The 22,263-nt window shown below is 43.8% G+C and overlaps 1 protein-coding gene across 1 annotated transcript in view; it reads right to left on the bottom strand.

Annotated features, from left to right (window-relative positions):
- POM121 (POM121 transmembrane nucleoporin) overlaps positions 1 to 22,263 on the bottom strand; it is a 1,129,064-nt gene that overhangs the window by 97,947 nt on the left and 1,008,854 nt on the right. The gene's annotated exons all lie outside the window — the stretch shown is intronic.

Here is a 22,263-nt window from a genome sequence, read left to right as displayed (position 1 = left end):
TGTAACAAAGAATTTCACCTGTCCGATTGCTGTAGGATACCTGCAATGTCCTATTTATAAGCCATACAGCTATCCATTTCAACAAGAGCATGTCAATACCTAGTTGTCCTAATTTAATCGATCAGTGTTTTGTTTATCCATCCATAACTCCTGTTTTTGCCATTTATGCACATGGGGTAGGGGTTTCACATCAACAGTGAATGTAGAGACCAGGTTTACACTGCTGGGGTGGCTAGCCCTGCCACGGTAGTTCTTCCACACCACATACTCACATAGACACACACACACACACACACACACACACACACACACACACACACACACACCCTATGGCCAATTTAGTGTCTAATCCAGCTACTGCATATATCTTTGGAATATGGGATGACCCTGTCAGATACTCAAGTTAAATCTATACAAATTAGATCACAGCACAAGTTTTCATTCATAGCTATTATACTGGTATAGAAAGTACAGTTGCGTACACTTACACTCGAACATCTACATTTATGGTATTCACTGTTGCAGTCATTACATTTGGGTAATCTGCTGGCAGGTTGCCCTCAGTCGGCCTGATTAACAAAGTCTTTGGTCCTGTGTCGGTTGCTGTCCCTTCTTCCATGACGTCAAGGGTATAAAACGTGCAGCAGACGCCATTACATCAATTTTCTTGCCCTAGATGTCAGGTGCCCCCCAGGGGCTGGAGGGAGGGTAACCAGGACTGCAACAGTGAATACACTCAAACATCTACATTTATGGTAAGTGTATACAACTGTGCTATGTTCTTCGTGTTTTACTGTTGCAGTCATTACATTTGGGTAGAATCCCAAAGCTATGGTTGGGAGGATGGATTTATACAGCAATAGGAGCAGCTATAAGGCCCTGCTGGACAGCAGTGGCAAAGCCAGCTCTGGATTTAGAGAAGAGAAGCAAATGGTAATGTCTGGTGAACGTATGAACTGAGCCTCCAGGTATCAGCTTCTAGAATGTCTCTTGTAGGAACCCCTCTGAGAAAGGCTGCAGAAGTAGATGCAGCCCTGGTGGAATTAGATCTGATCCCCTTGGGGATAGGTTTACCATGATGCATATGGCAGAAATGAGTACGATGGCTTATCCATTTGGAAATAGTTTGCTTTGAAATAGCCTTTCCCTCTGCCCCTGCAGCAAATACCACCAATAGTTTAGATTTTCTTAGAGATTTTGTCCTGTTTAAGTAGAATCTAAGTGGTCTGTGTACATCCAGTGAATGCAGAATCTGCTGACCCTTGTTCTGTGGATTGGGGAAGAAAGATGGCAGATGAATGGTCTGATTAAGAGCCACGCTGGATACCACCTTAGGCATAAAGGATGGATTGGTCCTGAGAGCCACTCTGTCCGGATAAAAAATAATGGAAGGCTCCACTGCCATAAGAGCCTGTAATTCTGAAATCCTTCTAGCTGAAGTGACTGCTAAAAGGAAAGCTGTTTCCAAGAGAGAAATTTGAGGTCCGCAGTAGCAGCTGGCTCAAAAGGAGGTAGAGTGAGTTTTTCCAAACAAAACTGAGGTCCTATGCAGGAGGTGATGCTCTCCTGGGGGGTCTTAAATTTTTGGCCCCTCTGAGACACTGCTTTAGCAGAGGATGAGAGAAGAGGGGAGGTTCTGTGTTGTAAAGAGCTGAAATGGCAGAGGCGTGGATTTTTATGGAAGAAAATGATAGGCCCTTGTGAAGCATCTCAGTTAAGTATTGCAGAATCTGAGGAATATTGGGCAATGCTGTGCTTATTCGTTGTGACTGGTTCCAGGCATAGAATCTTTTCCATTTGTCAGCATAACATTTTCTAGTGCTACGCCTTCTAGCCTCCAAAATGACATCCATCACAGGTTTGCTGAGAGATGCCAAGGGTGAAATTAATGTATTAGCCACGCTGCAAGATTCACAGTTTGCATAGATTTAGCTTTATCTTCCATCTTTTTTAACTTCTTCAGTCTTATTGCCAAAGAGACTGTCCTGTTGTAAAGCAGCATCCAACAATTTTGCTTTAACATGGTCAAGCAGATTTTGCTCTTTGAGCCAAGCATGCCTCATCACAGATCCAGATACAGCAGCCATGCAAGAGGCCTCCAAAGAATCAATACCACATTGCAACGTATGTTTTCCAACTTGTTCAGCTGAACATAAAATCCTGCAACTCCATTTTACACACTGTCAGAGATCAACATAATTTTCTGTTTAAGTAGACCCATGACATGCTGTTGATATTTAAGCATACGAAATTGACAGTTTAAAGCCCTGATTACCAAGGCTGCAGACGTGTAAACCGTCTTACCCCATCTATCCAGCGCCCTGGAATCTCTGTCAGAAGGGGTAGGATTTTTAGCAGTAGAGGCCTTAACGCCCTTGGGACCATGAGAAATGGTTTCAGGATCAGCAGTAGGATTTTTGAATTTGTGGGAGTCAGGAACAGTACAGTTTTGTACCTACCATAAATGTAGATGTCCGATAGGTATGCATCTGCAGTCATAACAAATGGGGTTGTCCTGCCTCATACAGCCCTTCGGTCGGCCGGATTCCAAAGTCTGGGTCTGGCCTCGGCTGATGTCGCACTTTCCCAGACGTCAGAGCGTCTGGGGTATAAAAGCATCAGCCGACGCCATTTTCCTCAGTCTTTCTTGCCCCAGATGCCAGGTGCCCTCTAGGAAGGCTAAATTTGGATAAAAGCAAAATAAAAGTTCCAAACATTTGCAAAATTATATAAACATATGGGTCTACTTCAATTAATTGAATCTCTCTTCATCGAAACTTAATTTCACTGAAAGTTCATTACATCGACAAGTATTTGCCCCCTTCCCCAAAGTTAGTTGATATATATAAGTAGGGGGGGTGTGGGGGGCACAGCCCCCCACATTGGGGGGTGTGGGGGCAAAGCCCCCCACCTAAAATGCTTGTCGATGTAATGAACTTTCAGTGAAATGAAATTTCGACGAAATGAGATTCAATGAATTGAAGTAGACCCAAATATATACATGTATATACAAACAAATACACCATAATAGATTCCCCCAGCTAGCTAAAAGAGGGGTAAGTACCCTAGGAATACCACAGAGGGGTAGGAGGGAGGGTAAACCTGACTGCAGATGCATACCTATCTGACATCTACATTTATGGTAGGTACAAAACTGTACTATGTCCTTCAAGGATGCATCTGCAGTCATAACATATGGGTAGAATACCATAGCCAATCTGGGGGAGGAGGTACTAAGAAAAAGGATGGTGTAGTTAATATCCCCTGCGGGACTGCCGTAGCAAAACCTGCTCTGGATCTGGAGTATAAAGGTAGATTGTAATGTTTGGCAAATGTATGTACGGAGCTCCAAGTAGCAGCTTCTAAAATGTCCTTGGTAGCCACCCCTCGTAGGAAGGCTGTAGTGGTGGCTGTGGCCCTTGTGGAATGAGGCCTGATGTTTTCAGGAACTGTCTTTCCATGAAAGGAGTAACAAAATTGAATGCAATTTCCTATCCATTTTGAAATTGTCTGTTTGGAAATTGCTTTTCCTTGCACCCCAGTAGCATATGCTACAAATAGTTGGTCAGTCTTTCTGCTAGTTTTAGTTCGGTCCAAGTAGTAGCGTAGTTGTCTGTGTATATCCAGGGTGTGCAGAAGTTTTTCCCCTCTATTCTGTGGATTTGGGAAAAACGTAGGCAAGTGAATAGCTTGGTTCAAGGATACCCTAGATACCGCCTTTGGCATAAAAGTAGGATTGGTTCTTAGTGAAACTCTGTCCTGATGGAAGATGAGAAATGGCTGTACTGCCATTAATGCTTGTAACTCAGATACTCTTCTTGCTGAAGTTATTGCCAGAAGGAATGCAGTTTTCCAAGACAAACTGTAGATCCGCTGATGCTGCTGGTTCAAAGGGAGGAAGTGTTAGTTTCTCCAACACAAAGTTGAGATCCCAAGCGGGTAGAGGGGGTTTTCTTGGAGGTTTAATATTTTGATCCCTCTCAGAAATTGCCTGAGGAGAGGGTGTGAGAAGATAGGTGGATCCACATTGTATTCTGCTGAAATTGCTGAGGCATGAATCTTAATGGAAGAATAGGACAGGCCATTGTGGAACAATTCTGCTAAGTATTCCAGAATGTGTGTCATGTTTGCCACTGTCACATCTGAGCCTTTTGATGTGTTCCAAATGAGAAATCTTTTCCATTTAGCTGAGAATGTCTTCCTTGTGGAAGGCCGGCAAGCTTCCAAGATGATGTCCTTCACTCTCTGTGATAAAACATTTTGTTTGGGATTTAAGGAATTTTCCAGGCAGCTAGCTGCAATGTTTTCAAGTTGGGATGCATGGTCTTGAAATTGTTCTGCGTCAGAAGAGGCCATAGGGGGAGAGGCCATGGTTTTGTCTGTGTCATGCTTCTCAATAATGGATACCAGTGTTGCCTTGGCCAGTCTGGAGCTATTAGAATCAATCTTGGCTGCTCCTCCCTGATCTTCAGTAGAACCTTGTACATTAATGGGAGAGGTGGGAAGGCATATACTTTTAGAGCTTTCCAGCTGAAAGAGAGAGTCCACCCTCCAAGCTTGTGGGTGGTATGTCCTTGAGCAGAATGTCTTCAGTTGATGGTTGAGGGGGGATGCGAACAGATCTATCTTCGGTATTCCCCATGCCTTTGCTATGAGTTGGAAGATGTCTGGGTGCAGCATCCATTCGTGTGCATCCATGGTAGTTCTGCTTAAGCTGTCTGCCAGTGTATTCTCTTTTCCTGGCACGAACTGGGACTGTAGTTGGATATTGAGGTTCAGGCATAGTTCCCATAGATTCATAGCCAGCCGGCAGAGAGGGTAGGAGTGTGTGCCTCCCTGCTTATGTACCACATGACCGTGGTGTTGGCTGTCCTTAACAGGTGGCCTTGAAGAAGAAAGGGTTTGAAAGCCTCGATTGCATGCATCACTGCCAGCATTTCCTTTTGGTTTATGTGCATACGTAGTTGACTGAGACCATAGGCCTTGGATACATTTGCCCTCCATGTGTGCTCCCCATCCTCGGTCTGAAGCGTCCGTGGTGATGGTTTGTTTTGTTTTTGGTTTGTTGAAAGGCAACCCTCTGTTGGACTGGCAGGCCTGAGCCCACCACAGAAATTCCTTTTGAAGGCAAGGAATGATTGGTATCAAAGTTTCTAAACTGTGACTGTGTTGAGACCATACACTCCTTAGGTACCATTGTAATTTTCTCATATGCAGCCTGGCCTGTGGTATCAGAATTATGCAGGATGCCATGTAACCCAGAGCCTGCAGGATTTTCCTTGCAGTAAGCTGTGTTTGTCTTGTCAGATTCATGAAGTAATCTGGAAGCTGTTTTTGTTTTTCTTCTGTGAGAAAGGCCATTTGGGTGGTTGTGTCCAGATCTGCACCCAAAAAGGTAATTCTTTGGGATGGCACAAGTCTTGACTTTTGGATGTTGACTGTGTATCCCAATGCCTGCAGCAGGTGTATGGCATAGGCCAAGTCCTTTATCAAATTTCCCTTGTTGTCCGCTTGTGTAAGGCAGTTGTCCAGATATGGGTAGATCTGAATCCCCTGAAGTCTGCAGTGTGCAATTACTGATGCCAGGCATTTCGTGAATACTCTGGGCGCAGTAGATAAGCCAAAGGGCAATGCTGAGAATTGATAATGCTCTGATCCTGCAAGAAATCTGAGGTGTCTTCTGCAACTTGGTCGAATAGGGACGTGCAGGTATGCCTCCTTGAGATCTAGAGTCACCAGCCAAGACTCCTTGCCCAACATGGGAAGAAGTTGCTGTAGGGTCAGCATCTTGAATTTTGGCACAATGAGGTAAGTATTCAGTGCGGACAGGTTGAGAATAGGCCTCCATTGTTTTTCTTTTCTTGGTACAAGGAATAGTCTGGAGTAAAATCCTTGGCCTTGTTCTGATAGTGGTACCTTTTCTATAGCTTTCATGTGAAGCAAGTTGTTGATCTGCCTTAAAGCCTCTGCCCTCTGATTTGGTGGCAGGTTTGGCATTCCGTTTCTTTTTGGCAAAGTGTGGAAGTTGAACCTGTATCCTTTGTCTATTATTTGCAGTGTCCATGTATCCCTTGTAATATAATGCCAGTTTTTTGAGAATAAAGCCAGCTTTCTGCCCAAGGGAGCTTCCAGTTGATCCCTGGTAGGCGGAATCAGAGTAAAGTCATTGAGCCTGTCCTGGTGTAGTAGTTGTTTTGCTGCTGTTGCACTACTCCTCTGGTTGGCAGGCTGCCACTGACGGCCTCTGTAGGAGCCCTTCAATTGGCCTCTGCCTCTAGGGCGTCTGTTCCTGCCTCTCTGGGCTCTGTCCGAGTCTGGAAAGGACCAATTCTTAGTAGGCCAGTTTCTGCTGAATCTCGGTGGTTGTACTTGCAGGAAATCCTTAACTGTTTGCACAGATTTTGCCTTTTCTTCAAACTTTAAGACCTCCTGAGCAGAGGAGCCAAATAAATTTTGTTTCTCCATTGGAGCATCCAGTTTAGCTTTAACATGGTCTGGCAAAGATTGTTCCTTCAGCCAGGCATGCCTACGAATGACTGCCCCAGTCACAGCTGACCTAAATGAAGCCTCCAATGCATCATAGCCACATTTTAAGAAATGATTATTAACCTGCTGAGAGTTGTGTACCAAATCCTGAAGGGATTTACGGTCAAGGGGTTCAGGAGAAGAAAGTTTCTTATTCAGTTCATCTAACAAATACTCTTGGTACTGTATCATATGAAATTGACAATTCAATGCCCTGACAAAGAGTTGCAGAATTATATACCTTCTTCCCCCATCTCTCTAAAGCTCTAGACTCTCTTTCAGAGGGTAGAGGATTTTTGGCAGTGGCGGCTGCAACCCCTTTAGGCCCCTGAGAAATAGTTTCTGGGTCTGCAGAATGGGCTTTATACAGATGAAAGTGAGAATCCGGGACCCTGTAGTATCTATCAGGTTTGGCAGGGGCCGGAGGGAGAGTATCAGGGGCTGTACTGACATCATTATACACATCATCAATTACATTCATAACAGGAGGTATAGCTAAGGGCCTATGTTGAGGCAAATATAAAAAGGTCCTTAATCTTTTTCTAGAATCAGAGAATTCCTGACCTTGCCATTGAAAATGCTCTCTCATGGAGTGTAAAGTCTCACCAAATGAAAACTCTTCAGGAGGGGAGGCCGAAGGAATAGATTCTTCAGCATCAGAATCCTCATAGGGCGAATAAGCCTCCTCCTGGTGGTCTGACAACTCAGATCCATCCGTGGACTCATGCGATGAGTGTGGGTCAGAGGGGTCCGTCCTGGGCATTTTGTCTGGTGGAGGATGAGAGGCCCTGTCTGGGTGAGGTTGTGAACCTCTAATTAAAAAAATAAGGTCCTCTGCAAGGTTGAGGATCTGAGAACTAGAGGAAGGCCTTTGGGAGGTAGTCTTGGGAGGCAAAGCTTTAGAAAGTTTAGCAGCTTTAGCCCTAGAAAAAGCCTTAATGGACATGGAAGCAGGGGGCCTAGCTGCCCCACGTGCAGGAGTAGAAATGTCCAAAGGTATGGTGTTGGACATTTCCTGGACACTGGTTTCGGTAGGTAGCTCGGTAGCCGACTCAGCCGGGGCCTCTCGGGCCGCGGTGGTCGGTAGAATGGATTCGGAAGAAGGAATCTCCGAGGACTCTGTTTCGGCCGAAACAGAGACACTCGCGGCAGGCCTTACCGTGGTTTCAGCCGAAACCTCGGGCCGCAAGTGTCTGTCCTTGTCCTTCTGTTTTTTCACCAAATGCAAAGCCGGAGTCTCCAACGGCATTTTATATGCAAAATTGGCCCCAAAAAATTCCTCTGCAAACTCCGACCGACGTCTAAGAGTTCGTCGGTTGAAGGAAGCACAGGCTGAACAGGCCGATACGTCGTGGTCTGGGCCTAAGCAAGGAAGGCAGTAGGAATGGAAATCCTTATGAGGTATTTGTTTCCCACAAGTTAAACAATTATTTACTTTGTCTGACATCGGCTGAGGCAAGAAAGAGTCCCCAACGGGGTACTTAGCTTTTTCGAAGTCTTCGGTAGCTCAATTCACTGGATCTGACCGACCGGCACTTGCGAACAGCTTCTGCTTCGGGCACCGCGCGGCAAGAAAGACTGAGGAAAATGGCGTCGGCTGGTGCTTTTATACCCCAGACGCTCTGACGTCGGGGAAAGTGCGACATCAGCCGAGGCCAGACCCAGACTTTGGAATCCGGCCGACCGAAGGGCTGCCTGAGGCAGGACAACCCCATATGTTATGACTGCAGATGCATCCTTGAAGGACATCCTGTAGTATATATGTCTGGCTTACTAGGAGCCGGAGGCAGAGAATCAGGAGTCATACTGGATTCTGAAAAAACATCATCAACAATGTCTAGAACAGGAGGTATAGCCAAAGGCCTATGCTGAGGAAGAAGAAAATCCCTAAGTCTCTTTTTAGATTCAGAGAAATCCCGACTGTCCCAGTGGAAGTGTTCCCTTAAGGTATGTAAAGTTTCTCCAAAAGAGAAATCCTCAGGGGGAGAAGCAGAAGTGATGGAATCTTCTGCATCAGAGTCCTCATAAGTAGGTACAGATAAATCCTGTTCAGAAGAAGAATCAGAAGAAACAGAAACCTGATCTGAAGATTCATAGTCAGTACCTTGTCTAGGCCTCTTAGCAGGAGGGGGATGGCTACCCCTGATCAAGGTAATTAAATCTTCAGCCATTTTGATCATTTGTTTTTGAGGCATTGGGGCCTGTACACGTGGCCCAAGTGTCATTTTTTTTAGACATAGAAGCAGATTTTGGCCTTAATTTTGAAGATGGCGTTGGTTTAATATACAAATCTTTAGGTCTGAAAACACCCTCAGAAGCCGGTGCCTGCACAGCGGCTCCGGACTCATCTAAGGTAGAGACATCCAAGGGTTCAATACTTAAAGCATCTCGCGGTACACTGAACTCCGAATGGGTCTCAGTAGAGGCCTGCGAATCAAAAGTAGTGGGTATCAGGGGCTGCGAAAGCGCCTGAGTACCGGCGAACCGGCGACTGGCTTAGGAGAAGCGTTGTCGTTGGTTGTGGACCTTGACAGTCTGGTCTCTGTCTTTTTCTTTGCGTTTTTTAGGTATTCTGGTAGTCTGATTGCCAACAGATGACATTTCTGGATGGTTAAATCTTAAGCTAAAATATTTAGAAGTAAAAATATACAGACGTTTAATCATGCGTTGATTAAATTTAGCAGAAAACTGACAGCAAGGCACGTTGTTGTCAGGGCCTAGGCAAGGAATACAGTACAAATGAAAATCCTTATGAGGTATTTGCTTCCCACAAGTAATGCAATTATTAACTTTTACTGACATTGGTAAGGAGCAAAAAAGGCTTCCCCCAACAGGGTACTTTGCTTTTAGCTGAAGACTTCGGTTCTGAAACTCGAAAATGAAAATTTCAGGAGTCTGCCGACCGGCACTTGCGAACTGCTTCTGCCTCGGGCACTGCACGTCAAGAAAGACTGATGTAATGGCGTCAGCTGCATGTTTTATACCCCTGATGACCCGACGTCATGGAAGAAGGGACAGCAACTGACGCAGGACCCAAGACTGTTAATCAGGCAGACTGAGGGCAACCTGCCAGCAGATTACCTAAATGTAATGACTGCAACAGTGAAACACGAAGATCATAATGTTACATGTCGAAACAGATCTATTTTCAACATATGCATAGTGATGTATGGTTTCAAGTCACAACCTTTCCAATTCTGACAATAACTTATCCATTACCTTCTCCATTATTTTTCCACAACATGAAAGTAGACTTAAGGGTCTGTACGACACACTGTTTTGTACTACCCCCCTTTTCCCTTAAAGACAGGTTTAATAAGCGCATGTCTCCAATCTTGAAGAATCTCCCTGCATTTATACGCCGAGCAAATAAGAGATATAATGGTAATGTGAGTTCTTGACAAAGTGTTCTGAAGTCATTACCACCAATTTCATCGCCTACCTGTGCTTTGTTTTTACCTGGTTTGCACAGTTTTTTCAATATAACAATTTGACTTCAGTATCTGAGATTACCTGGATGTCACTAGGACAATTTACCACCCCTTTGTGCAGCCAAACTGTTGCAGAAAACTTTGTAAATACATCTATAATCTGCCATGTCTGAGAATAAATTTAGAATTTACACACAGTTTATCAACTTGTATGTCTTCTCCTTCCACATAGTCAATAACATGATCTGCTATTATGGTCAATGTCTTGACAAATTTAATTACATTTCTTCTTGATCTCGTCTCACACTACATTTAATTTGTTTGTCCAGCTTGTTTATTTCAGTTTTCAAAGTTGTAGGTTGAAATCTTTTCCATTTTTTTTTTTGTTGCTCACCTTAATTAGGCACCTTTTCCTTATGAAAATATATCCCCCTGACGTTGCATGCCTAGATCCTGATGTTATTTTTTTGCACTCAATTTTTCTTTCAAAACATTTCATGTTCCTTCTGCAGTTTTTCCACTGCACACATCACTTCAATTAGTTTTACTTGGTGGCTGTTTTGCTTCCATATAATCTTGTAAATTAATCTTCTGTGCATTGGTTTGGTTCTCAGTTTGGCAGAATTATCTACCAACAATTTAACCGTTATTACTCTATGATTACTGCACATCAACAGTGGTAAAACTTGACATGAACAGTAATTTCTAGGAACACAAAATGTCTAGTATGTTCTGTTCCCTGGTAGTTTTTTTATAGTCAGAAGCAATTACTGTACCTGAACATAGACTGTGAATAATTTCCTTATTAATGTTGTTGAATCATTATTATTCCAGTCTGTTTCTGGTAATTGTAAGCCCCAGTCACTATTTTTCTTCCCTCCTGTGTTACATGCAAGAAATGTATGAATTTCTCTAGGTCATCAACACATTACCTTTGTGGTCAACATACTCCAATAATTATGCTCCAGGGTAGTCTTTCAGGTCACAGTTACACAATCTCAAGTAATGGTGTGATCAATGAATATGTAATAATCACAGGTCTCGTAACTAATCTTTAATCCTTAAAATACCACCTACACATTTTTTTTAGGATGTCTGCCACAGTAAAAACATTTATATGCTGACAGAATTAGTTTCCAGTCATTGTTCTTTAACCATGTTTCACAAACAAAAATCAATCTTGTGGGAAATAGCAAATTTTCCAATCAAAAAGCTATTAACACTCTTAGTATTCATAACCAGAGACGCATCAAATATTGCTATCTGAATTGCTAAATTTTTGACCTTGCAGAAATCCTGCCTTGTGTTTATCAAATATTGCAAAACATCTGCTGCAAAAAATCTCTTCCCTGACTGATGAATGCACACCATCCTGTCTGAACACAGGTGTATAAAATTAGGCTTGGATGCCCTACAATTTCCATTTTTTAAAACAGGACATTTTTTGCATGTAGGTATTACCCAGAAAGTCTTCTCATTTGTGAAAGATGGACCCTGACATCTGTACAAATTATGCTATCGAAGAGGGCTCTAAGCTTCTTACTAACAGAGTCCCTGGGATGATATCTTTTGTACAGACCTGAATAAAAACGTATCTATACTTCCTTAAATCAATGTGTTCTAAGGCTCATTTCACATCTTCTATGTTTGCTCCTGGCAAGAGTAACAATATTTGACGTTTATAATCTTCTCTGCAATAATCTTCTCTGCAAATCAAGTACTCCTGGAATTTTTTTTTTTGGCGAGTTCACCAAAAGGTAATTTGGAAACTGTCTGTTTTGACAAAGGTTGCACTTCTTAACCTTCACAAAAAAATGAACTTATCTAAAGAGCGGAAAGATTTAATTCAGTCAAGATACTACTGGAGTAGTCAGTGGATATCCAAGGTATGAAGCATCCTCTCGCCCTCACTTTTAGGTTCAGGAAAGAAAACTGAGATGGATAGTTTGGCTTATCAATTTAAGGATAAAAGGAGAATTAATCCACAAAGAATCTCTGTCCCTATGGAAAAAGTGTGTGTTGACTCACCATAAGAACCTATATCTCAGATACCCTTCTTACAGAGGTCGTAGCAATCAGTAGAGCTGTTTTCCAAGTTAACATCAAGTTATCCCAATTAGCTAGTTCAAATGGAGCCAAGTGTTAGCTTTTCTAACACAAAAAAAAAAATATCCCAAGGAAGGGTCAACCAGCTTTCTTGGAGGCTCCTATGCAAAACCCCTTTCAAGAACATTTTGACATGGGACTGCATTGACAGAACAGATCCGTGGACAGACGTTCTGAAATGTCTAACTTTGACAGAGGAATAAGGAAGGCCATAGGATAAATAATTAATGTACTGTAAAACCAGAGAAACTAGCCCTAAATGGGTGCAGTTATGCTCTTGGCACCAACTAGAGAACATTTTCCATTTGCTAATACATGATACTTAGCAGGCTTTCTTGCCTCCATTAGTACCTGATGCATGCCCTCAAACAGGTGCCTTAAAGGAATAAAGACCCTATCATCCAGGCAGTCAAATGAAGATTTATGTCAGGATGTACCACACACACACATTCTTGTGTGAGCTGATCCAGTCTGAGGAAGCTTGTGGTAAATGCTCACGGCTACTTCCAAAAGTGAGAAAGTATAGTTGTGTACACTTACACTCGAGCTTCTAAAAATTTATGGTATTCACAACTATCTTTTTTGGGGGGGGGGTGACTTTCCCATCTGGGAAGGAAGAAATGGTTCTGCCACTCCTTGCAACACAATGTGATGAACAGGTGGAAACAAGTCTGATCTGGAGGATAACAAATGACCTCCTGGAAAAGAGAAATTTCCTCCCACTGCCATCTGCAACATTGAACGATTTTTGGAACCCATTTGTCCGAACCATTCTATTTTCATAGAAAAATGGAAATTCAAACTCTTGAATAGGTCCATTCATACTCGGACTGTTCTTGGTTTTGAGAGGTTCTGAGAATGTAACCATGCAAATCGCCTCAAAATGGTGGCCACAGCCCTGTATGAAGGATCAACAGAATTATGCATACCACCGAGTAGTAATCTGTGCAGTAGAAGAAACCAAGTTATTTACAGCAGATTTTCCTCATAAGAAACGTCAGATAAACCATTCCTCATATTTTCACAAGTTGTCTGAACAAATCTCAACATATGAGCCTGACAATTCAAAATTCTGAAAACCAAAGTTGCAGAGGTATACTCTTTTCCCCATACCTATTAATTTTCCCAGCCTTATCAGAAATAGCAGGGCAGGAATCATCTAAATGCTTTGCAGCAGTGGGATCAACTAAAGCTATAGGCGCTGGGTCAAATTTGGGTATAGAATAGAAAAATTTAAGACAGAGAAACTTTATAAATACTTTCTGCTTTTTTAAGGGCAGCTGGATGACTATCAGGAAAACTGCAGGAAGTTACACACATCCTCTATAAAACAGAGCAGGAATGGGTACAGGTTCTGTAAAAACCTTCTGTAACAACTCTCAGCATTTTATGAGGTACTAAGAAACCTTACTGGTTTTCCCAATGAAAACACTGGCACATTCTAGCAATAATCTCAGGGAAAAGGGAACTCCCACAGGAAAAGGCAAACTGAGCTTTCCCCAATCTGAATCAAAAATCAGAGGAAAAAAGTTTTGTCACTTCATCTTCCTTTTCAGATTCACTATCTAGCATCTCTTCGGTGAAATGGGGCCAGCTGTATTACTAATGGCAGCAGCTATAAGGATGGGCACAGCATTCTCATGCAACAGGGGGAAACCTTCCATGTTCCCTCTTCTTTGCCCACTGAGGGAACCCCAAGAACCGTAGTGGATGTGGCTCACTCCCCCCAATCTATAGTGGCTACAGGTACTACACCAGAGGTATCCACAGTAAAACAGGAGTGGTTTGAAATACAACAAATTGCCACAGCAAAGTTACCCACCTGTGGCTGATGTAAACTGTTAGCCTGCTGTAGTCGCAAGGCTGTTTGCTTAGTTTTTCTTTTTGTGGCTGGCAGGATAGACCATAGTACTGTTAGTATGTTCAATAGCCGAAAATGGTGCCACTTTCCCAATAAAGACTAGCAGCAAATGCCGGTAAACCCTACCAGTCTATTAAAGTCATTCTGACAGAACACCACAGTAAAAAGCACTTAAACACTATGCTAGCCCCACAAAAGTAAACATTTCTCCACAAAAAAATGCTCTCAGCTACATCACATTATTTTTAAACTGACAAGAAGGTCAGACGTCAGGGCAGATGACCATCCTGAAGGCAGTGGGGAAAAAGATTCTTGGGACCTTCGGATCTAGCACACCAGAAGAGGGAGCCAATTGTTTCATGTCCACATTCAAAGGCTTGGGGTCCTTACAGCCCTGCTTATGACCCTTGTCACCCCTGCTGAAAGAAGAGTTGCTGTCAGCTAGCAACAGACCCTTTAGGACCAACCTGGCCCTTCTCTCATTAACAGACTGCAAAATCCCTAGTAAATGACATGGTAAGAGGCTGCAAGACAATACACACATCTGTCCTGAGCATCTTGAGAAGGGAGCTTGTGGTCATACACCACATATTTCTTAAACTCCATCTCCATACTGCTATGAAAAGGAACCCAAGCAAGGAAAAAAGCCCTACACTAATACTCAAACCCACAATGGGTGGGAAAAGCCAGTCAACAGTAATGTGACATAACACACCTATACCTATGTTACTTTACTACCAGGAAAAAAAATAAAACTAGTAAAAATATTCAAAACTAGGGTAGAGGAAAAGGGAACAAGCTACAATTAAAACTCACAAAAAAGGATACGCCCCGCAGGGCTAGCAACCAAGTTGTCCAGGAAGGTGGCAAATGAGATCCGAGGTAATCCTAGTTGAGTGGGTATTATGGGTATAAGACTTTTGTGGCCAGTCTTAGATCCAATAACCCACAAGTTGAATCCAAATGGAGAAAAACATTGGATCAAGCGCTCTGTTTAAAAGTATAACACAGTATCGAGACAGTTCTTTAAAACAAAACACACCTAGCTTTAAAATAACCTTTCTGAAAATGAAAATCAGTATTAAGAAAATGGAAGTTCCCCACCCCCATAGGGAATTTATCTGTCCAAAGGAAAGTACAGACTACTGATCCTCAAAAGCCTCAGTGGAGCATACTCTTTAGCAGCAGTAAAGCTCTGAAGGGTTTTGTGCCCAAACTGCTTGACAGTTTGAGCATATAAAGGTGCCTTGAAGCTTTGTAAGCTGGCTAGCTGTTATTTCACTGGCAGGATATATGGCCAAGGCTACTACAGCAGTGTCAATATGTAGAACATGGCTACATCCATGCTGTCTCGTTTTCATCCGGTTCAACCTTTGGTTTTATCAGATCTGACTATCGCACTTTGACACTTTTCACAAGCTTTGGATCCAGGGCCCCAACTCTCCCAACCCATAATTCGCCATGTTCTCCCAAAATACCTCAAGCTGAATTTGCCTGCTCATAACCTGAAAATTCTGACACCATGTACAGGCTTGCCTACAAAAATGGGTTTAAAATGATGGCAATAATATGAGCAACAGCAATCACCTAGTGGTCCAACGACAATGCTTCTGGGTCAGGTCCAGTTGTTCAAGCTGAGAAAGACCATGTACATTAGGAAGTAGGGAAGGATGTTGAGCCAGATGAAAACAGATCTAGCATTATAGGAATTGCATAACTTTCAAATCTGATGTGGTTTGTTTTCAGCTGATTGAACCTTTGGGATGGATTCCTAAGCTACCAAGACACTGGCTGGTAAGAAGGAAAGCTGTTGGAGAATGGCAGAGCCAAAAAGTACAGTTTTGTACCTACCATAAATGTAGATGTTCGAGTGTACACCCTGCTGCAGTCATCACACTTGGGTTATCCTGTCATCAGGCGGTCCCGCAGTCGGCCAGAATTCCAAAGTCTTGGTCCGGCGTCGGTTGCTGTCACTTCTTCTCTGACGTCAGTGCGCCAGGGGTAAAAATAATGCATCCGACGCCATCTTCTTCAGTTTTTCTTGCCCCAGATGTCAGGTGCCCCCCCAAAGAGGTGGTCAGTAATTAGTACCAAATAAAGTAATTTTTTGCACAAACACAAAATCCCTCCAGCTATAAGCAAATACATCAGGAAGGTATTATATAGATTTAGCCAGTTAGATCAGAGGGGATGGAGGAGGGTAACCTGGACTGCAGCAGGGTGTACACTCTAACATCTACATTTATGGTAGGTACAAAACTGTACTATGTTCATCGTGTGACCCTGCTGCAGTCATCACACTTGGGTAGAATCCCAAAGCTATGGATGGGTGGAGGAGTTAGAGGAGGCTAGAAGGCCCTGCAGAACTGCAGTGGCGAAGCCAGCCCTTGTCTTAGAGTAAAGTGGTAAGTGATCGTGTTTGGTAAAAGTGTGTACTGAACTCCGCAGCTTCCAAAATCTCCTTGGTTGGTACCCCCCCTGCGGAAGGCTGTAGATGTAGCTGTTGCCCTGGTAGAGTGGTGCCTAATGGTAGCAGGAACTGGTTTTCCATAATGGGTACAGCAAAAACGAATGCAATGTCCTACCCATTTGGAAATGGTTTGTTTTGATACAGCCTTCCCTTGTGAAGCTGTAGCATAGGATACAGAGAGCTGGTCAGATTTTCTGAAAACCTTAGTTTTATCCAAGTAGTAGTGAAGTTGCCTGTGAACGTCCAAGGAGTGCAGGAGTCTTTCTCCTTTGTTCTGTGGGTTTGGGAAGAAGGCGGGTTTGGGAAGAAGGTGGGTAAGTGAATGGTTTGATTTAAAGACACACTGGAAACCACCTTAGGCATGAAGGAAGGATTAGGTCGTAGAGAAACTGTCTTGATGGAAAATGAGGAAAGGTTCCACTGTCATTAGTGCCTGCAGCTCTAAAACTCTTCTAGCTGAAGTTATTGCTAGCAGCAGGGCAGTCTTCCATGATAGGAACTGTAGATCTGCAGAGAAAGCTGGTTCAAAGGGAGGTAGCATAAGTGTTTCCAGAACAAAATTGAGGTCCCATGTTGGTGTAGGTGCTCTCCTGGGGGGCCTAATGTTTTTTGCCCCTCTGAGGAACTGCCTTAGAAGTGGATGCGAAAATAAGGGTGGTTCTGTGTTGTAGTGGGCTGAAATAGCTGATGCATGGATTTTAATGGAAGAAAAAGAAAGTCCTTTGTGCAACATCTTAGTTAAATACTGTAGAATCTGAGGCTGAAGTGTGTTTGGGCCTTTAGTTTGGTTCCAAGCACAAAACCTTTTCCATTTGTCCGCATAGGCCTTCCTGGTGCTGAGCCTCCTAGCTTCCAGAATAATATCCATAACTGCTTGGGAAAGAGGAGCTGGCTGGATGTTTAGGTGATTTTCCATGTAGCCACATTTAAGGTTTTTAGCTGGCTGTGAAGAATCTGATTGTTTTGCTGTGTGAGCAAATGGGCAGTTTGTGGTAAAATCCAAGGTGGGCCCTGGGCCATATTCCTCAATAGTGGGTACCAGTGCTGGTGCGGCCAGTCTGGGGCTATGAGCATCAGTCGTGGTCTCTCCTTTCTGACTTTCAGAAGCACCTTTGTGAGGAGAGGCAATGGAGGGAAGGCATATACTGTCAGGTTTTTCCAACTGAATGAGAGTGTGTCCACTTTCCAAGCTTGATGGCGAAGTGTCCTTGTACAAAATTTTGTTAGTTGATAGTTTTGAGGACTGGCAAACAGGTCTATGTCTGGAAGGCCCCATTTTTGGGTTATCATTGCAAATACGTGTGGATCCAGTTTCCACTCGTGGGGATCCATGATGTTTCTGCTGAGGTCGTCTGCCAAGCTGTTCTTTTGTCCTGGCAGGAATTGAGCTTGTAAGTGAACTTGGTAAGCCAGAGCTGTGTTCCACAAGTTCATTGCTTGCCTGCATTGAGGGTAGGAGTGTGTACCCCCTTGTTTGTTTATGTACCACATTACTGTGGTGTTGTCCGTCCTTATTGTAAGTTGTCCTGGATGTAATAGATTCTTGAAGGCTGTCAGAGCATTCTGTACAGCTAGCATCTCTTTTTGACTGATGTGCAGATTCCTTTGATCTGCAGACCATACGCCTTGAACGCACTGTCCTGCCATGTGTGCCCCCAGGCGTAGTCCGATGCATCTGTTGTCATAGTTTGCCTGGCTGGAGGCAAGGTGAAAGGTTGACCCTTGTTGAGGTGACATGCCAGTGACCACCATAGAAACTCCTGTTGTATGCAGGGAATGAGAGATATCATTGTGTCCAAGCTGTGGCTGTGTTGAGACCATACGCTTTTTAGGTACCACTGTAATTTCCTCATATGCAGCTTTGCAAATGGTATTAGTAGTATGCAAGATGCCATGAAGCCCAAGGCCTGCAGAATTTTTCTTGCAGGTAGTTGTGTCTTTGTTGCCATTGTTTTAAAATACTGAGACAGTTGTAGTTGTTTGTCTGGCCTCAGATAAGCCTTCTGGGCAGTTGTATTCAAGCTGGCACCCAGGAATGTCATTTTGTGAGGGTACTAGTTTTGATTTATTTTCATTTACTGTATACCCCAGGCAACTTAGATGATGTTTTACAAAAGCCAGATGTTGTAAGAGGATGTCCTTGCTTTCTGCTTGGATGAGGCAGTCGTCCAGGTATGGGTATATTTGAATTCCTCTGTCTGCAGTACGCAATTACTGGTGCCAGGCATTTTGTGAAGACCCTGGGTGCAGTAGATAAGCCAAAGGGCAGTGCAGAGAATTGGTAATGGGTTGAACCTGCAATGAAATGGAGGTATCTTCTGCAACTTTGTCTGATAGGGACATGCAGGTATGCCTCCTTGAGGTCCAACGTTACTAGCCATGCTTTCTTGCCCAACATGGGAAGAAGCTGCTGTAGTGTTAGCATCTTGAATTTGGGTACTTGTAAGAAGGTGTTTAGAATTGGAAGGTCCAGAATCGGTCTCCAGGCATTGTCCTTTCTGGGAACTAGAAAGAGTCTCGAGTGAAATCATTGTCTCTGCTCTCAAGTAGGTACCAGCTGAATGGCTCTCATGTCCACGAGAGCTGTAATTTGTCTCTGTGCCTCTGCCCATTGATTTTGTGGCAGGTTTGGCATTCCTCTTTTCATTGGCAAGGTGTGAAAATGGAATCTGTATCCTCGTGAAATTATGTCTAGGACCCATTTGTCCTTTGTGACAATGTGCCAGTTGTCTGAAAAAGTGCGAGTTTTCCACCCAAGGGGGTGGCCAAGAGAGTGTTGCTTGGCCAGATGAGGCGCAAGTCATTGAGTTTGCCTTCTGGCAGCTTGGGACCTGTCTTCTCCTCCCTTCTGTGCTGCAGTGCCCCATTGTAGAGGTTTGTACTGGGCTTGTGGTTGTCCTCTGCCTCTTGGACGTCTGTATTTACCCCTCTGTGGCCTGTCAGTAGCTGGAAAGGACCAATTTTTTGTTTGCCAATTTCTGCTGAAGCGAGGGGGCTGTACCTGTAGGAAATCTTTGACTGTCTGCATAGATTTTGCCTTATTCTCCATTTTCTTTAAGACTTCTTCTGCTTTAACTCCAAAAAGGACATCCTGCTGTAAGGGAGCATCTAGAAGCTTTGCTTTAACATGATCAGGCAGAGTTTGTTCCTTTAACCAAGCATGCCTATGTATAACAGACCCAGTAACAGCTGCTCTGCAGGAAGCCTCCAAAGAATCAAACCCACACTGTAAAGTATGTTTGCCCACCTGTTCAGTTGCATGCAACAGATCCTGCATTTCTTTCAATTCAAACTGTTGAGGGAGAGTGCTCATTTTTTGTTTTAACTGAGACATTAGAAATTGATGATATTTTAGCATGTGAAACTGGCAATTTAGTGCCCTCATAGCTAGAGTGGCTGAGGTGTAAACCTTTTTCCCCCACCTGTCTAGTGCTCTGGAGTCCCTTTTCAGAGGGTACAGGATTTTTAGCCATAGAAGCCTTAGCCCCTTTGGGACCCTGGGAGAAAGTCTCTGGATCAGCAACAGGACTTTTGTAAAGAAATTTGTGGGAATCAGGCACTCTATAGTATCTGTCAGGTTTGGCCGGAGCAGGAGGCAGAGAGTCTGGGTTCAAACTGGATTCTAAGTAAACATCATCCACAATGTCTAAAACTGGGGGGATGGCAAGTGGTCTGTGCTGGGGGAGTAAAAGAAACTCTCTGAGCCTTTTCTTTGAGTCAGAGTAGTCCTGACCTTCCCAGTGAAAATGTTCCCGCATAGTATGCAAAGTTTCCCCAAAGGAGTAGTCTTCAGGGGGAGAAGCTGAGGGAATGGAATCCTCAGCATCAGAATCTTCATAAGGGGAGAAGGAGTAATCTTGGTCCTCAGAGGAGTCTGAGGAAATAGACACTTGTTCCAGAGGATGCATAATCTTCCTCTTGTCTAGGCCTTTTGTCAGGAGGGGGTTGGGAACCCCTGATTAAGGAGATCAAATCTTCAGCCATTTTAAGCATCTGTTTCTTAGGCATGGGGCCTTGAACAGGGGACTGAAGTGCAGTCTTTTTAGGTTTAATAGGAGTCTTCGTCTTAGGATACGTTTTAATGGTGAGAGTAGTCTGTCTGAAGACGCCTTCAGAAACCGAAGGTGTTTCTGCAGCACCATCTTTTTCAGCAGCGTAGTCGGTAGGGGCTGAACAAAATGGCTGCGTCGGCCTGGTACTTTCCGCCATAAGTTCCGAAGCGGTCTCGGGTTCCAGATCTGCGGTAGTCGGGGCCTGCGTCGGAGCCTCACTGAAGACCGGTGAACCAAAGACCGGACCAGCAGAGGCCTCTGAATCTGGCCTGGGTCTAGGCTGCCTGTCCTTATCCTTGCGTTTTTTGTGCACGCCGGTAGTCGGTTGCTCCGACGGCATAGTGTAGTTAAATTTTCTACCAAAGTAGTGCTGTGCGAAATCAAAGCGCCTTTTTATAGTACGCTTATTAAACTAGCACAAAAACGACTAGTGACGTCGTGGTCTGGGCCTAGGCAAGGTATGCAGTAAGAATGAAAATCCTTATGAGGTATTTGCTTCCCACAAGAAATACAATTGTTAACTTTTTCCTGACATCTGTCTAAGGCAAGAAAAGTTTCCCCAACGGAGTACTTAGCATTATTGAAGACTTCGGTCTGAAATTCGAGTTAGAAAATCTCAGGAGTCGGCTGACCGGCACTTGCGAACTGCTTCTGCTTTGGGCACCACGTGGCAAGAAAGACTGAAGATGGCGTCGGATGCATTATTTATACCCCTGGCGCACTGACGTTAGGGAAGAAGCGACAGCAACCGACGCAGGACCAAGACCTTGGAATTCCGGCCGACTGTGGGACCGCCTGACGACAGGATAACCCAAGTGTGATGACTGCAGCAGGGTAACACTATGAACATGTATTGGATGTGGACTGTATCTAGCTTGTAGAGACACGTGTGTAAACAGTAGACCAAGCAGCTTGCAGCACAAATCTCAATAGAAACTCTGCCCATAAAAGCATAAGTAGCTATTGCCCTTGTAGAATGAACCTTTGCTTTGTTCAAGAAAATCCTAGCTTTTCATACAAACACAGTCAAAGCTAGATAGGGCAACTGCAGATCCATTTCTCCCCCCTCAGTGACTCTGCACTTGGTAGCACTGCTCCTTTGTCAACCTCGAGGCTGGGGCAGTTGGAGCTGGAGATGTCCCTCCCATCTTTTTTGATCAGAGTGTTGCTTTGGCTCAAACTGCATCCTCTGCATTACAGGCATTTGAAAGAGCTCTCTCTAGACCAACAGAAGGCATATCTGCCATGCTCGGCTCTATCCAGACCTCCATTGAATACTGCTTCTGAATCTGTACATCCTGGTCAACTGGGATATTCAGACTACTTCAGCCTTGGGGGATGTTGTCCAAGCAAGTTTCCAATCCGTTTCCAACCCTTCCCCAAATGATGGGAAGTAGAAGCATATTCTCCTAAGGTCATATTTCTCAACCTGGAAACACCAAAAATCTGGACAAAGGCCCAAGAAAAGTAGGTACAACCTGCCCAAAATTGGGACACCAGTTAAAATTTGAATACATAATTGTGTAACCCTACCCACTCTAGTGGAATTGTGGGATGCCACCATTCAAACAGTAAACTGAAATATTAAACACAAAATGTAGCTTGTCAGACAATATATTAAAGCTATTAATGATCTGCTTCCTATGCTCATGGTACAGGGTTTAATTCCTTATAAGTTCCAGCTTTGTTCGTCCACTCTGACTCTTAGCAGCAGCAGCACTTTCTGAAAATAATATTCAACCTCCCCCCAAAATGACTGACCACAGTAAAAATTAAAACAGGTGATTCAAGCTGTGGGCATGTACTCTGACAAAAACG

The sequence above is a fragment of the Protopterus annectens genome, chromosome 13.part0, assembly GCF_019279795.1.
Source record: "Protopterus annectens isolate FY-2018-M chromosome 13.part0, PAN1.0, whole genome shotgun sequence".
In the NCBI taxonomy this organism is placed as follows: domain Eukaryota; kingdom Metazoa; phylum Chordata; order Ceratodontiformes; family Protopteridae; genus Protopterus; species Protopterus annectens.
This window is presented reverse-complemented; position numbering and strand designations above follow the sequence as displayed.